Source organism: Saimiri boliviensis, chromosome 18, assembly GCF_048565385.1.
Source record: "Saimiri boliviensis isolate mSaiBol1 chromosome 18, mSaiBol1.pri, whole genome shotgun sequence".
Taxonomy (NCBI): Eukaryota; Metazoa; Chordata; class Mammalia; order Primates; family Cebidae; genus Saimiri; species Saimiri boliviensis.
The window spans coordinates 47,779,751-47,797,013 of NC_133466.1; positions in this window are offsets into that span (position 1 = coordinate 47,779,751).

The window sequence follows — 17,263 nt, forward strand, 5'->3', positions numbered from 1 at the left end:
GTTCTTCCCCAGCACAACGGGTGCATTCTCCAGCATAGACGAGGTGTTAGGCCAGTAAACAAGTCTTAACAAATCCAAGAAGACTGTAATGATATCAAGTAGCATTTCCGACTATAACAGTATAAAACTAGAAAAGGGATAACAGTAGAAATTTTGGAAAATTTACCGATACATGAAAATTAAAGAACATGTTCTGAAGAACTCAATGAGCCTGTAAAGAAATTAGAAGGGAAATGTATAAAATGTCTTGAGACAAATAAAAATGGAAACACAACATACTGAAACTCATAGAAATGCAGCAAAAACATTTCCATAAGGAAGTTTTATAGCAATAAATATGAAGAGCAAAAAAGATCTGAAATAGACAACGTCACACCCCAGGAAACTAGAAAAACAAGAGCAAAAGGTACTCAAAGTTAGTAGAAGGAAGGATATCGTAAAGATTAAAGAAGAAATAAATAAAATAGTGACTGTAGAAATACTAGAAAATGTTTACACAATTAAGAGTTGATTTTTGAATGTGAGAAATCAAGAGAGAACTATGTCCACATGAACAGAATGAATGACAAAAAACACATGATTATCTCAACAGATGCAGAAAAAGCATTTGTCAAAATTCAACATTCTTTCCTAATAGAAGCTCAAGAAATTAGGTGTCGAAGGAAAACACCTCAGCATAATGAAGGCCACATATGACAAGCCTATAGCTAACATCGTACTCCTACTCAATGATGAACGCTGAGGGCTTTTCCTCTGAGATCGGGGCAAGGCAAGGATGCTACTCTTGCCTCTTCTATCCCGCGTGGGGCTGCAAGTTGTGGCCAGAGGCAGGTTACTAGGATCAGGCAGGTGGCCCATTCCTAGTCGGTGTCCATTAGTCGGGTGAGGCTCCTAATTCAATCCTAGACTTTATGTTCACCGTCTCAAACTGAGTAGGTCCCAGGCCAGTTTTTAATACTTCTTCATGGATGGCCTGAGGCCACAGCCCTAGTACGACCCAATTTGTAGCTCTGACTGCCGGGGTTCCTGAGGCCCCAGCTACAACTGTATCGAAGCCAGAAGATGGCATTTCTCCCTGTCTCCCACCCAGCTATCCACGAGTGTGGAGGCTTTCCTCTATTCAAAGGCTTAGAAAGCTCTCTATGCAGCCGGGTGTGGTGGCGCACGCCTGTAATCCCAGCACTTTGGGAGGCCACGCTGGGCAGATCACAAGGTCAAGAGACAGAGACCATCCTGGTCAACATAGTGAAAACCCTGTCTCTACTAAAAATACAAAAATTAGCTGGGCATGAGGGCACACACTTGTAGTCCCAGCTACTCCAGAGGCTGAGGCAGGAGAATTGCCTTAACCTGGGAGGCGGAGGTTGCAGTGAGCCAAGATTGCACCACTGCACTCCAGCTTGGTGACAGAGCAAGACTACATCTCAAAAAGAAAAAAAAGAAGGACAAAAAGAAAGCTTCCTATGCAATAAGCCAGGGCATGTGACACTTTTCTCTGCTTTATCAAACATGCTTTTCAATAACCTAAAACCCTGATGCAGGCAAGGAATCTGTTTTGACTAATCCCTGCCTTCCTGGGTCAAATCCTCTCTCCGAGATTTGAGGTGACTTCTTTCTCGGGTCAGGAGTGTTCCTGCACTCTTGTTTACCGGCACGCTCATTCATTCAAGAAATGCTTACTGGGCACCTACGATCCATTGAGGAGACAGCAATTTAGAACACAGAAAAAAATCCCCCTGCTGGTGGACACCTTAGCCCACTAGTGAAGGACCATTGACCAACCTGCAGGACCAGGGAAAAACCACAAACTTATCACGTAGATCCTGGTAAGAGCCGAGGAGGAATAATAAAAGATGGAACAAGGATAGCAAACAGAAGAAAGTCATGTGAGATTGTGATAAGATTGCCAGAAAAGGGGTACTGAGAAGGTGTCATCTTCGTAAAGACGGAGGATGGAGGAAGAAGGCGGAAGGAAGATGGAGGACGGAGGAAGCAGTGATTCTGAGGCTGGGGACTCCCTCGTGCTCACAGGACAGCCAGCAGCCTGCTGTCACCTGAAAGTGGGGATTTGGCAGCATGAGTCAGGAGGGAATGGAGGATCAGGTGCCCTGGAGGACCCAATAGGCTGTTCTAAGAATTGGCGTCTTCACTCAAGATGTGAGAGGGCACCTTTGGAACATTGTATTGATTGATTGATTTGATTTGATTGTTATTGTTTTTTGGGACGGAATCTCACTATCCCCAGGTGGAGTGTGATGCTGTGATCTTGGCTCACTGCAGCCTCTGCCTCCCAGGTCCAAGCTTATCTCCTGGCTCAGCCTCCAGAGTAGCTGGGATTATAGGTGTGTACCACCACACCCGGCTAATTTTTGTATTTTCAATACACTGGGTTTCACCCTGTTGGCCAGACTGGTCTCGAACTCCTGACCTCAGGTGATCCACCTGCCTTGGCCTCCCAAAGTGCTGGCATTACAGGCTTGAGTCACTGTGCCCAGCCTGGCCTGACACATTTTAAATGGAGGGATGGCAGGACCTGTCTCTGCTTTGAACAGAGTCACTTGTATTGCTGTGTTGAACCCAGAAGACAGGGTAGTGGAGGTGCAGTTACATGACTCCTAAGTTACAGGGTCATATAACTTGGGAATGCAAGTTACGTGACCCCAGCAGAGACAATGGTGGATTGGACCACGGGGCAGCACTGGAGGTGGTAAGTATGGCCGTATCCCTGACGATTCGAGTGTCAAGACAACATGATTTGACGACACACGGGAACTCAGATGTGAGTGGGAGCATTTAATTGCATTCTAGCTCCCAAGCAATGCTTACTGTTTTCTCCAACAGAGTTTAGGGGTTTTCTGCAACTAAAGCTGTCCCCTTTTTGTTTAACTTTTAATAATTAAAATCGATATGATAGTTACAAGGTGGGCCTGTTCCTTAGGTTCCTTACGTTCTATCCACGGCCCTTGATAAGATGGATCTGTATCCTATTCTCTGACCTCTTAATATTTACTAGATGAATTGTTTTAATTCTTACTCATGAGTGGGAAAGAATGGAGAGAGACGAGAGAGAGAGACAGAGATTTTATATAGATAGACAGATAATCTGCAGTTTCTGTGATAAGCCTTGTCTCATGATAATCAGCCTCATTAAAAACTTCACACAATGAAATAATGAGGGCCAACTTCTTTCCACTTTCTGGATACACCAAAGTGTAAGATTCAAATAGATTTTTGTCTGGAAGAAAGTTACCAGAAGGTAACTTTATTAAATTCTACCTAAAAATAAAAATCCAGTGAGTCCTAACCACTCTTTTAAACTATATTTAACTGGAATTCCCTACAAGATTTTTTAAATTATATTTTTAAACTCTATAATCCAAAAGGCTTTGTGGGGAAGTTAGTAAAAACACAAATTGATGTCCATTTCCTCTCATTTTCCATGTGCTTCCTTTGGTTAAATAAATATTCTAAAGACATAAAATGCTTCATGTGTTGGGAAAACCTCTGAAAGGCATCCATATGGTTTCTACTCAATTTCTCACTGGCAGATTTATAGTGGTGGCTGATGGGTGGAGAAATCCTGCCTCAACCCAAAACTACTTGCCAGACTTGAGTTTGATTGAAAAATGAAACATCACAAAAGCAAATGTATCACAAATGTTTTCAGTCAGCAAACGCGAGTTTCAGCGTGATTAACACCAGTGACCAGTGCTTTGGACCAGTTTGTCTCCAACATGCCCACAGGAAGTGACCTGCGCAGAATGGCCATTTTGTATGGCAGCTTTTTCTCAAGTATCGTATAGGAATATTTGACCCCCTGCTATTGGCATGAATAGACACCGGAAACTTAGGTGGGAAAAATGCAGCAACCTGTCAAAAATCTAAGCTTAGTTACTGGCAGAGCATTGCATTTCATGGTTTTCATGAGTCCACTTGGCACGCCATATTGAGAGAATGCTGCCCAGAGAGGGTTTTCATGGTCGAGGAGCAATTCACGGATCACACAGCACCTCTGAAGACGGGATTGCTGTGATCTGAGGTGTTATCAAATGCAGATTTGACTTTTAATAACAAAAATCTTTACCCACATGCATTAATGGAAATATCATATAAAACATCCTTTGGCCGGGCACAGTGGCTCAAGCCTGTAATCCCAGCACTTTGGGAGGCTGAGGCGGGCAGATCACGAGGTCAAGAAATTGAGACCATCCTGGCCAGCATAGTGAAACCCCATCTCTACTAAAAATACAAAAATTAGCTGGGCTTGGTGGCATGTGCCTGTAGTCCCAGCTACTCGGGAGGCTGAGGCAGGAGAATTGCTTGAGGTTGCAGTGAGCTGAGATTGTGCCACTGCACTCCAGCCTGGCACCTGGCAACACAGTGAGACTCTGTCTCAAAAAAAAAAAAAATCCTTTAAAAGCAAAGCTCTATTGGTCAGGTGTGGTGGCTCATGCCTGGAATCCCAGCACTTTGGAAGGCCGAGGCAGGCAGATCACCTGAGGTCAGGAGTTTGAGACTAGCCTGGCCAACATGGCAAAACCCTGTCTCTACGAAAAAGTACCAAAAAATTAACTGGGCATGATGGTGCCTATAATCCCAGCTACTTGGGAGGCTGAGGCAGGAGAATCACTTGAACCTGGGAGGTGGAGGTTGTAATGAGCTAAAATTGTGCCACTGCACTCCAGCCTGGGCGACAGAGCAGGACTCTGTCTCAAAAAAAAAAAAAAAAAAAAAAAAAAAAAAAAAAAAAAAAGCTCTATTTAGCAAAGTCGGCGGCTTCGTATGTTCTAGGTTTATAGGTTTACAAGGAATTGAAGGTGATGTTTATTTAGACATGTGGCTGAGAAAAGTCTGGGAATCCTGGAATTCATGAAATGTAGACATTTGGTCATACCATAGGCGTCTTCTTAGTCCTTTGGAATTGTTTTCTCTTGATCACATGTAAAAATGAATCTAGAGAACTGAAAAATCATTTTTTTTCTAGGTGAACAGAATAGGGACTTCATCCTGGTTCATGTATTAATTCTCTCATTTCAGAAGCATTTATTGTAAACTTCCTTAAAAACAAAAGTTGTTACAAGTCTGGGAACACATACATTTACTGCATAGAAGTTAATTGTAGCCACAGAGAAAGAGAGAGGGAGGCAGGGCGTGGGGTGGGGGAACTGAGTGCTTGATTGAAAAGGGACTATTTGGCCATCATACACAGAGGGGAAAGTCTATGCCCTGGGACATGTCGCTATGGCTACCACTTTATTTTAACAAGTGGTGGTAAAAGAATAGAGAAAAATATAAGTAATTTAAATTCATTCATTTAATGGAGACACTGAGATTTTTTTCAAAAAACAGAAGAATCAGTTTAAAAATGTTTTAATGTAAAAATGTTAAATATTTTCTTCATGTTTTATATATTTTAATTCAACCTTAAATTTACTAAAAATACATAATTTTACACTACAATTTTTTTGTTCTTAGAGAAAGCTAATTAAGAAATGAACCAGATGTGGTGGCTCACACCTGTAATCCCAGATACACAGAAGGATTTCTTGAGCCCTGGAGTTCAAGACCAGGCTGGGCGCTATAGCAAGGTATAGTGCCTTCAGGTAACGCCTCTCAAAAACAAAATGTTCTACCTAATGACGATGACAGTGCTAAGGTGCTGGCCAGCAGGCTAAGTGTTCCTCCACATCTTCTCAGATTGTTCTCATAGTGACCCTACGTGTCGACATTATGTTATTCAAGTTCTACGGATCAGAAGTGTGAGGCTTAGAGGGAATAGCAACTTAATTAAAGCTGGGAAAAAAGATCTCAAATCTGCTTGACTCCAAAGCCATGCTGGTACATTGCTATGCTATAAAGTCTTTCTATACTTTCATGACACTCTATCTGTGAGAATATTGACTCCATAGAGAGCACTGAAGTCTCAAGGTGGCCAGGAATTCATGCTCCTACTATAATCTAATGCCACTGCTGATCTGACAGGAGGCAGAGCTTCAGGTGGGAATGCCAGTGATAGGGAATGGCTGTAAATACAGATATAGCTTTGCTTGCTCACATGTTGCTCACTTTCTACTGTCTGGCCTGGTTCCTAACAGGCCATGGTCTGGTACCAGTCCGTGGGCTGCGTTGTGAATTGGGGCCCCCTGCCCTAAGGGACAGTGGCAATTAATCCAGGTTAAATGTGATGATATCTTAGCCTGGGATATTAGAGAAGAAGGCAGTGAGAAGTGGTCAGAGTCTGGATTTATTTTATCTTTTTAAAAGCTAACAGATCTTGCACGTGGATTAGATTGTGGGTTGTGGAAGAAAGAAAGAAGTCAAGGATCATCATATTAAGAGGACAATGGAGAAAAAAAATGAATACCTCAGTAGATGCTTAAGGGAACTCTGTTAAGAGGCAATATCCATCTCAAATAATAATTAAAAAAAAAAACTCTTTGCAAAATGAACACAACAATTGAAGTCCCAAAATGTTCAATAAACAAGATCTTATGGGTTTTGTCTGTTCAGCCACTATCTTACCAGATTAATGTATCCTGATTGTATACAACCTTAGGTTTTAACAAATACTTGCCATGAACTGAGAGGGACCTACTGTCACTATGGGGTAAAACTTAGAGGAAAGCCAGCCATGACAGCAAAAGCATGTATACCTTCAGAGTACTTTGGGGACACTCATTACTTGAAGTCATTGTTAAAAAATTCTGACAGGGGAATTAGGCAGATTGAACTCCCAGTGAGTTATGAGTCATGAGAATCTTTCCGTAAGGAGAGGTAGCTTGGATGCAAGGGTTGTGCAGAAGATGGAGTTCAGGTGAATCTGCTGTGCCAACCAAAAAGCCCTGTTTGAGTGACTATTTTCCTCTGCAGTTCAGCCATCTAGCTGTGTGGGGAGGCATGCTGACCTGACTGGTGGTTTTTGGGCATCTACTCTACCATCTGGTCCACCATTCTCATTGCCCAAAATATGATAGGACAGGTAATACACCTGATTGGGAGTTTGCCTTCTGTATCTTGTGATAACAGTGTTTCTCCATGTGTGGACAAGCACACCCTCTGTGTTTTACAGCTGCAATGAGGTTTAGGAGAGGCTGGTGCTACCTGTTTCTGTCAGGATCTATCAGCAGGTAAACCAAATTAAAGCACCTGGAAAATGTCATCCAGTCCACATAAGTGGCATTTTAAATTTGAAGTATTATAAAAAGTCAACTTAAATCCTCTTACCTGGCACGTCCACATATTTAAAAAAAATTTTTGTTAATTGCAAATATTACTGATATGTACAGTTTGTTGCCCTTTGGAAACTAGAGCTATTTTGAGTTGTTCCTAATCCAGTGATTACACTGGTTACAGTTTAGATGTTGTACTCTGATTAGTTGTTTTCCTCATCTGAGTCACCTGTGGAAGTTAAATCTAGCAGCTCTACTCTCATTGTTTATCTCTTTGAACTGAAGGGGCTGAGATTAAAGACTTGTATACTCATTTTAGTGTCTTTTTATTTTTTCTTTTATATTATCTTTGTCTAGGGCATGAGACTGAGCCGTCAACAGTGACAAACTGGATCATGGAACCTCCAAGTATCAAGTTTGGATAGAAAGGAGCTTGAGAATCTTGTGGTCCACACCTCCTCAATCTACCAAGGAAGCTGTGCAATCCCAGGTCTTCAGATTTATCCCCGAGACTCCACTCTGAGGTGGTCCACACCTCCTCAATCTACCAAGGAAGCTGTGCAATCTCAGGTCTTCAGATTTATCCCAGAGACTCCACTCTGAGGTGGTCCACAGCATTCTTGTTAGACCCCAACAACAGGCTGCTGGGCCCTGTACTTAAGGACCTCTGTCCTGGTCCTCCCATCGTGGGTGTGTTCCTGCACACGGAGTGAAAATCTGTGAGGTACACAGCCAGTCTTCCCACTTCTAATCTGTTCTCTGGGCTCCCAGGAACCTAAGCTTTTTTCTCAAATACCCAAATGCCCACTGCCCAGGCCTGCCTGGGTCTCCTTACAGATCTAGGCCAGTGTGCACAATTCTGGGCCCAAGGGGCAGCTGTTTGCAAGGGATGTGCACTGAGTAGAGTTTTCCACCCACGTTTAAGAGAGGACGTTCATGCTGGGACACAGAACCCAGGTGGAAAGGGAAGAACAGTGGGTCAGAATTCAACTGATGTTTGTCACCAAGGGATACATATTTAAGGGGCAGGTCTGTGCATGGCACAGCTGTCTATCACTGCCTCACTTACTCTGCAGAAGTAGACAACCCCCCCCCCCCGGGTTGACCCAAGTCTAGACTGTGTCCAGCAGCTGTGTCTCATGAGGCAGCCCAGAGCAGAGTTGCTTGCCTTTCCACCTGGTGGCTCCATTGTCTGATTAAGCCCCAGGGTGCACAGGACCTCCACTGAGGGTGCTGAGTGGGATGGACCTGTCCTGCAGGAGTGGGTGTGCATGTCCTCTAATGCATTTTGGCTCTTTGTAAGAAAAGAGGATAAATGTCTAATGTGCTTTTCAGTTATTTTCCAAATTCTGGCAATAGAAGAAATTAGAGAGCATTGAATAAACCCAGAGGATTATTACGTAGGAAAATGAGCATTTCCAACAAAGAAACTGTGTGTGTTTAAAGAAAGTAAATTTGTTTTAAAGCAGCGTAATTGAGCCCCACAAAACAAAGTGTCCAGTGCAAGACAGTAGCCCTTTGGTCAGGTCTTGGGGCTTAGAATATGTTTTATGCTCTTTTCTTTCTGGTTCAGGGTTGATCTGCTATGATGAATACTTTATCAGGGGCATTTTTTGGTACTGGACAATAAACAGGGCCACAGCTGATTGACCAGACAATTTTCTAAATTAGAGGACAGTAACAGCTGACAGGATGGGTCACTTCGTATGTGACTGGCAAACAAACACCATTTCTCCAGGTTTCTAGGTTGGTGAATCCTCAGAAATGAAGGGTATTCTATTAAAACATTGCTTTTTATAGGCCCAGCATGCTTCCGCTGCACAACTCTGCTATCTAAAAGACTGGTTGGTTTTTTTTTTTTTTTTTTTTTTTTTGGAGACAGAGGCTCCCTCTGTCACCCAGGGTAGATTGTAGTGGCACAGTCTTGGCTCATTGCAACCTCTGCCTTCCAGCCTCTAAGCAATTCTGCCTCAGTCTCTGGAGTACCTGGGATTACAAGTGTGCACTGCCACGCCTGGCTAATTTTTCATTTTCAGTAGAGATGGCATTTCACCATGTTGGCCAGGCTGGTCTCAAACTCCTGACCTCAGGTGATCCACCACCCTTGGCCTTCCAAAGTTCTGGGATTTCAGGTGTGAGCCATTGCACCAGGCCAAAGACTTGTTAAAATTGGTATTTGAATAATGATTCTGGTAATTTTTTTTTTTTTTTCCGAGAATGAGTTTGCTCTTGTTGCCCAGGCTAGAGTGCAATGGTGCAATCTTTGCTTACTGCAACCTCCGCCTCTTGGGTTCTAATGATTCTCCTGCCTCAGTCTCCCAAGTAGCTGGGATTATAGGCATGCACCACCATGCTTGGGTTATTTTTGATATCTAATACATATGGTGTTCCACCATGTTAGGCTGGTCTCAACTCCTGACCTCAGGTGATCCCGTACCTCAGACTCCCAAAGTGCTAGGATTACAATCATGCACTACTGCACCTGGCCAGCTTCTGGTGAATTTATAAACCATTTTTTGTAGTTCGCTAAACAGTTGGTTTTTAGCAAATGAACATGATTATTTAATACTCTAGAATTAAACTGCCGTGTAATAGTAAATGGCATTTTTCACCACAAAGACAGAGAGATTTGACACACAAAACATATTGTCTATTCATACCTGTTTTTTGTTTTTTGTTTTTTTGAGCTAGAGTTTCATTCTTGTTGCCCAGGCTGGAGTGCAATGGCATGATCTTGGCTCACTGTAACCTCTGTTTCCCAGGTTCAACTGATTCTCCTGCCTTATCCTCCCAAGTAGCTGGGATTACGGGCACCCACCATAATGCCCCACTAATTTTTGTGTTTTTAGTAGAGATGGGGTTTTACCATGTTGGCCAGGCTATTCTCAAACTCCTGACATCAAGATATCCACCAGCCTTGGCCTCCCAATGTTCAGGGATTACAGGCAGGAGCCACCACACCCAGCCCATAACACCTCTAACCTTCAAAAACATGTATTGTTTCTGATGGGGGTTTCCTTTACTAACTTGATTAAATACTTTATCTTTTTTATGATACCTGGAGTTATTCTCATGGGAGAAAATGCAGGTTTTTCCTCGATGGTAAAGGAAAGGAAGGACTGTAGAATTAGAATTTTTCATTACTATCAAAGAGTCTTTATCTTCTGTAAAGAACCTCATGATATGGTATGTGAAACCCAATCAGAAAACATTTTAGGGAGTTGCAGTTGAAGTTTCTGAAATCAAAGAAGCCATCTGCATCCTTTCTGTCTTGAAAATATGCCATATTTGTGGGATTTTAAAAGAAACCCTGCTTTTCTATTTGTCTCGTCTAAGTAAGCTAAAATCTTCTATAGTAAGCTATATTTCGTTTCTATAGTAAGCTAAAAACTCAGACTGTGTCTATTCTGATCAATGCCAGCTAAGCCTTCAGCTATAGAAAATACATGATAATGTTTTTCCATAGAGGACTATGTGTTTTTTTCCCCCAGTAACATATCTGTGAGATTTACGTTTCCTGATAATGGGTCCAGAAGGCAAATACTAAAAGATGTTGCCTGATTATGGAGAATTGGAGAGATGAGTAAAACTTAATCCAAAATTAGATTAGGAAATGTGTTTATATTTTCTGCATGCTTTTCCCAATGCTTTTAACTTTAGTAGTGGTAGAGAGAATGACATGTTATTTGGCCTCTGAACAAAAGTCGGTAGACCTAGCAGGGTTTATGACCCAAACAGTTATATAACCTTTGGCAAATCACTTTACCTGCATTAATCTCCCAATCAGCAAGGTCAGAATAATACCACTCACCCTAATTACCTTTGAGAATTGTGGAAAAATTATAACAACCTGTGGAAAATCTAAAACATGCATGCTCTTCTTTTTCCTGGAGTGAAGAATTATTTTTAAACCTTCATGAATAGAAAGATTGCTGTGATTTAACTCCAAATTCTCTGGCCACATAATTTTAATATTTTATAGGTTCTAAATTGGATGTTTCTCAGCAAAGTCCATTGACCACCTGCATCCAAATCATCTGAGTTGCTTGTTAAAATGACAACCTTTCCACCTGCAGGCAATCTCTCTCCCTCTGTCTGTCTGTCTGTCTGTCTGTCTGTCTCTCTCTCTCTCTCTCTCTCTCTCTCTCTTTCTCTCTCTCACACACACACACACACATACACACACACACGCAGTGAATTGGAACCTCTGGGTGTGGCACACCAGCATCTACATTTTAATAAATCTCCAGGTGATTCTTTCCTTTACATTTTGAGAACCATTGCTCCAAAATACCTAAAATATGACTCCATTAGAATGTTTTACCTCTCATTGGGTGTTAAAGGAGAAGATGGTATACTGAAGATACTTACAGCTGAGAATGTCTCTGGAGGTTGAGAGTTTAAGAGTAGGAATCTGCCTAGGGTCAGGAGAGGACATTTTTTCAGGTTAAGGTCTGTGGTGTAAGGGCATGTTTGGTTGCCCCGACATCCATTTTTCTTCACTCTTTCCTAATTGTTCCCATATGTACTGTGACTTTCCCCCTTACTCCTGGGTAAAACTTAATCCCATCTCCCCTTCTGTAGTGATTGGTTCATGAAGCCTAGAGACATGGGGAGATGCTTTCAGGAGATTCTGGGACAGTAGCAAGTGTGCTCCTAAAAGAAATCCATCAAAGAGATGGCTTTCTCATCTGAATGCTGTGGTTGCTGCTGTGATGCTGGGAATGGTTCAGCCAAAGGAGGAAAAACCACTCTCAGAATCCTACTCCTGGCATGAAAGATATACTAGAAAGTCAAAAAAGCAAACAAAACCAAATCTCTTTTTATTGCTTTATTATTTGGCAGGTAAATAAACCCCAAAAGTCTCTGCGTGGTTGTTGAGGCCCTGTATAAAGCCAGCTTCAAAGCCCAACCCACATGGGTAACTTAGTGAGTGTCTTCTGTGTGTGGCCTGGCCTTGTGAGCAGCTTTTGCCAAGGAAGCTTCTCTCCACCCAGGTGAATCTATCTAGATGTTTTCCCAGCTTCACAAGCACATGGTCAGCCAAGAAAGTAAATGCTTTTTAAGAACAAAATCTTTAGTATAGCGTGTTTAACTCTTTTACTACACCTAAAGTGAACAGATTTATTTACGAACCTTGTAAAGAGTTTTTTAGTGTTGCAATTATGTTTTTTAGGCAGTAATATCACAGAAAATACTTAATGGACATATCTCAAACTTACTGGAATTGATCTCTAATACAATATTGAGTAGATTTCGTCCAGTTTTTCTCAAGTATCATATTTCAGGAACCCAAGGCCTGTCTGGTAAAGAGCAGTCAGCCTCATCAATTGGGAAGTCCCATCAGCAAAGGCTTGCCTTTCTGTTTGAAATAACGCTATGGCATATATTTGTACAGTTTTCTTGGATATTGAAGTTGGCTAAATTATTTGTTGAAGTCTAATTCCCATTCTAGCTTTTAAGCTTGCACCTTTTGTGGAATAGTAAGACTCACAAGAAGTAACATGTGCTTCTGCATGATATTCTCATCTAAATACAGACTTCCTGGTTTCTCCCATACCTGTGACTCTTGTCACCTGCACCCTGGGGCCCCCCCATTCATGAATTTCTCTCCTTGAAAGCTCCTGACATTAATCCCTGTCTGAGGCAATTTTGAGAACCAAATAAATGAATAAAACTATAACAAAAAGCACTCTTTACTGATAATAAAAAGTCAGAAACATTGACTTGACCAGTGGTAGTGAGATGTGTTCTCACAGCCTATGAATATTTGTGTTCTGAAATCAGAAATCTCAGGCATCTATCAGACAACAATTCTGTCACAGAATTGCTTTTGTCATTGTTACATGTAATCTCAAATTATTTTTGGATTTCTTTTTCCTGATTAACAAATGAAAAAGAAAGTATGTATTTTTTTAAGTTGGAAGCCCCTTAAAGTGTTTTCAGATTCTATAGGCAGTGAAGGGCACAGCACCACCCTTTATCATAATTGCCTCTTGATTCCCTTGAGTCCTTCTGGATTCAAGTGACCTGAATCCTATTTTTTTCTTTTCTTAAAAATTTATTTTACTTCAGGTGCATACTGTATCTGGCATTTCTCCCCATGTTATCCGTCCCCACCCTCCCCTCCCTCTCCACCCCTGTTTTCTCTACCCCCCAACAACTGTCCCCTGTGTGTGATGCTCCTTTCCCTGCGTCCACGTGTTCTCATTGTTCAACATCCAACTATGAGTGAGAACACACGGTGCTTGGCTTTCTGTTCTCGGGTCAGTTTGCTGAGAATGATGGTTTCCAGATTCATCCAAGTCCCTACAATGGACACAAACTCATTGTTTTTTATGGCTGGGTAGTATTCCATGGTGTGTATGTACCACATTTTCTATGTCCAGTCTATCACTGATGGGCATTTAGGTTGGTTCCAGGTCTTTGCTCTTGTACACAGGGCTGCAGTGAACATGTGTGCAAGTGTCTTTATAGTTGAATGATTTATAGTTCTTTGGGTATATGCCCAATAATGGGATTGTGGGGTCAAATGGAATTTCTATTTCTAGATCCTTGAGAAATTGCCACACTGTCTTTCACAATGGTTGAACTAACTTACACTCCCACCAACTGTGTAAGAGTGTTCCTATTTCTCCACATCCTCTCTAGCATCTGTTGTCTCCAGATTTTTTAATGATCGCCATTCTAACTGGCATGAGTTGATATGATATCTCAGTGTGTTTTTGATTTGCATTTCTCTAATGACCATTGATGATGAGAATTTTTTCATATGTCTTTTGGCCTCATATATGTCCTCTTTTGAAAAGTGTCTGTTGATGTCCTTTGCCCACTTTTGAATGGGCTTGTTTTTTTCTCGTATATCTGTTTTAGTTCTTTGCAGATTCTGGATATCAGCCCTTTGTCAGATGGGTAGATTGCAAAAGCTTTTTTCCCATTCCGTTGGTTGCCGATTCACTCTAGCCAGATCAATCAGGCAAGAAAAAGCAATAAAGGGTATTTGGGATCCAGATCCAAGATGGCCATTTAGGAACAGCTCGGGATTGCAGCTCCCAGTGAAAGTGCAGAATGTGAGTGGATGCCGCATTTCCAGATGGATTTTTATTGCCCACAGACCAGGAGATTCCCAGATGGAGAAGCCCCATGGGTTGCCAGCGCAACTGTTTTAGCCGGCGCGGCTGTTTCGGTCCCCGCGGCTGTTTTGGCTCACATGGCTGTTTGCGGCGCCCCAGCACGGCAGTTCTCCATACAAAATACACTGGTCTGGGTGCCCTTTTGGCTAGCAATTGGAGCCCTGGGAAGGTGCAGTCACCCATTCATCTGACTAAAGGGGGGTATGAGGCAGGGAGCCAGGCTAGGAGATTCCCGGGCAAAAACAAACAAACAAAAAGGCCCCATGAATCTCAGCACTGCTGTTTCAGCTGGCACAGTGAGTCACCGCAGAGGAAATCACATAGACCCCAGCGCCTTTTTGAGAGGTGACAGGAAAACCTGGAGAGAGTCAACTGACCATTCAACTGGAGAGCAAAAGGCTCTGAAGCAGGGAGTCAGATGATCAGGCTTGGATGGTCCCACCCCCACAGAAGAACAGCAATCGGGAACTCTTTGGATTGAGAGTTTCATAGCAAGCACAGCTGAACCCGGGACTGTACAGCTCTGTGAGGGAGGGGTGTCTACCATTGCCAAGGCAGCCCGCCATTGCCAAGGCAACCTGCCATTACAGTGAGAGTCCACCATTACAGAGGTGGGCCGCCAGTGCTGAGACAGTTCTAACTACACCCATATAACCAGGACTGCAGGGAAGTTCACAGGACAGCTGGGCAGAGCCCACAGCAGCTCAAGTTTGTAATCTCAGCATGTTGGCTCAAGTTTGTAATCTCAGCATGTTGAGAGGCCCAGGCAAGAGGATTCCTTGTGTCCAAAAGTTTAAGGCCAGCCACAGAGTGAGAACCAATCTCTCCAACAAAGTTGGAAATCAGTCAGGGATGCTAGCATGTGCCTGTAGTCTCTAGCTACTCATGATGCTGAGTTGGGAGGATCGATTGAAGCCAAAAGGCCAAGGCCACAGTGAGCCATGATCACACGATGACACTCCAGCCTGGTTGAAAGAACAAGAGGCTAAGAAAAAAAAAAAAAAAAAACAACTGTAAAAAATATAAAAACAGAAGACATGAAATGAGAAGGTGCTATATCCAGGGCAAAGACTAACAGGCCAAGCAGAGTCTCATTCCCTACTGAACCCCCAGAAGACAAGACAAACCATGAGACAGTAAATAAAACAGACACCGCTGTGAAAAACAAAGGCAGAATTTATTACAAATCTGGCAGAAATGCACTGTCAAGGTTACAAGTGGAGACAGGCGTTTTGCAAACACACACTGCTGTGAAGTAAACGAATGAGAGTCCAGGGAAGCTTTAAGCTTTTGACTGCTGTTAACCATCAATGACCTAAAAAGCTGAATCCAGAAGAGACAACTGTGAGACAAGTACAGCATCAGAAAAGGCAACCATAAGGCAGGAGATGACCTTGAGTGGTCACTAAAAGTAGACGATAAGCCTGAAGAGGCCATAGTGAGGCTGCAGAAGGTCTAACAAAGGCTACCATGAAAAAGAAGCTGAATCTTGAGAGGCAAACGTGAGGCAGAAGATAATCCTGAAAAGGCGAGAGTGAGGCAAAACATAGGCTGTTGTCAGGCAGGAACTGGAGCTGTCTCGGCCACTGGAAGGCCAAAGGTGGGTGAGAAAAGCCAGACCTGAGGAAGGCTGAGGCCTATAGAGGCTGCCAGGAGATGGGCAGGAGCTGGGCAAAATGTGATTGTTGTCAGGCATGAGTTGGACCTGTAGATGCAGCCAGGAGGAAGAGCTGGGCCTGGAGAGGTCCAATTGAGAACATTCTGGTCTAGGAGAGGATGCCAGAAAGCCAACGTTGAGCATGATACGGTCGCCAGGGAGGCACCAGCTTGGCCTAAAGAGGCCACTGGGAGGCCAGAACTGGGCCTGTACATACATGCTGCCAAAAACATAGGAGCTGAGCCTGAGAGGAGGCCATGCTGAGGCCAAGAGCTGGGCCTAGAGGTCCACTGGGAGGCAGAGGCTGGGCCTGGAAGGGCCTACCACAGGCAGGAGCCAGGCCTGGAGAAGCCCACAAGTGGAGGCCCTGGGCCTAGAGAGGCCACTGGGAGGCAGGAGCTGGCCCAGGAGAGTCCTTCAGAGGCATGAGCTGGGCCTAGAAAGGTAAATGCAAGGGAGGCCCTGGGCCTAGACTACAGGCTAACATGAGGCCGGAGCTGGGCCTGGAGAGGCATGAGCTGGGCCTCAATGGGCCAGTGTAAGGGAGGAGCTGGGCCTGTAGACACAGCTGGGAGGCAGGGAGGCAGGATTTCAGCCTGGGAAAGCCACCACCAGGCAGCAGCTGATCCTGGAAAGGCTGCAGAGAGGCCAGAGCTGGCCCAGAGAGGCCACTGTCAGGCAGTAGCTGGGCTTGTCAAGGCCACCAGGAGGCAGAAGGTAGTACTGGAAAGCTCCACTTGAGGAAGCTTGGGGCCTGCAAAGAAAGGGTAGCCAGGAGCTGGCCAGGAGCCAAGCCAAAAGAGGCTGCTGTGAGGCCAGACTTGGCCCTGTATATGTGGCCAGAAAGGAGAGCTAGGCCTGGGGAGGCCACCATGAGGGAGGCAGAGGCTGAGCCTAGATTTGGCGATGGGATGCAGGAGCTGGGCCCAAGGAGGCCACTGGGAGGCAGGAGCTGGCCCTGGAGGGGCCCATGTGAGGATATTTTGTGCCCAGAGATGCCACTGGGATGGCAGGAGCTGGGCCTGGAGAGGCCAACTTCACGACTCTTTGAGCCTGCCCAGGCCACCAAGAGGAGGCCGAAGTTGGGCTGACAGAAGCCAACTTGTGGAAGTTTGGGGCTCGAAGACGCCATCAGAGAGCAGGAGCTGAGCCTGGAGAGGCCAACGTGAGGCATGAGCTGGGTGGCCCTGGAGAGCTTGATGTGAAGACTTTTCAGGCCTACAGAGGCCACCAGGAGCTGGGCAGGAGCTGAGTCCACAGAGGTTGTTGTGAGAAAGGAGCTGGGCCTGTGGATGCAGCTGGGA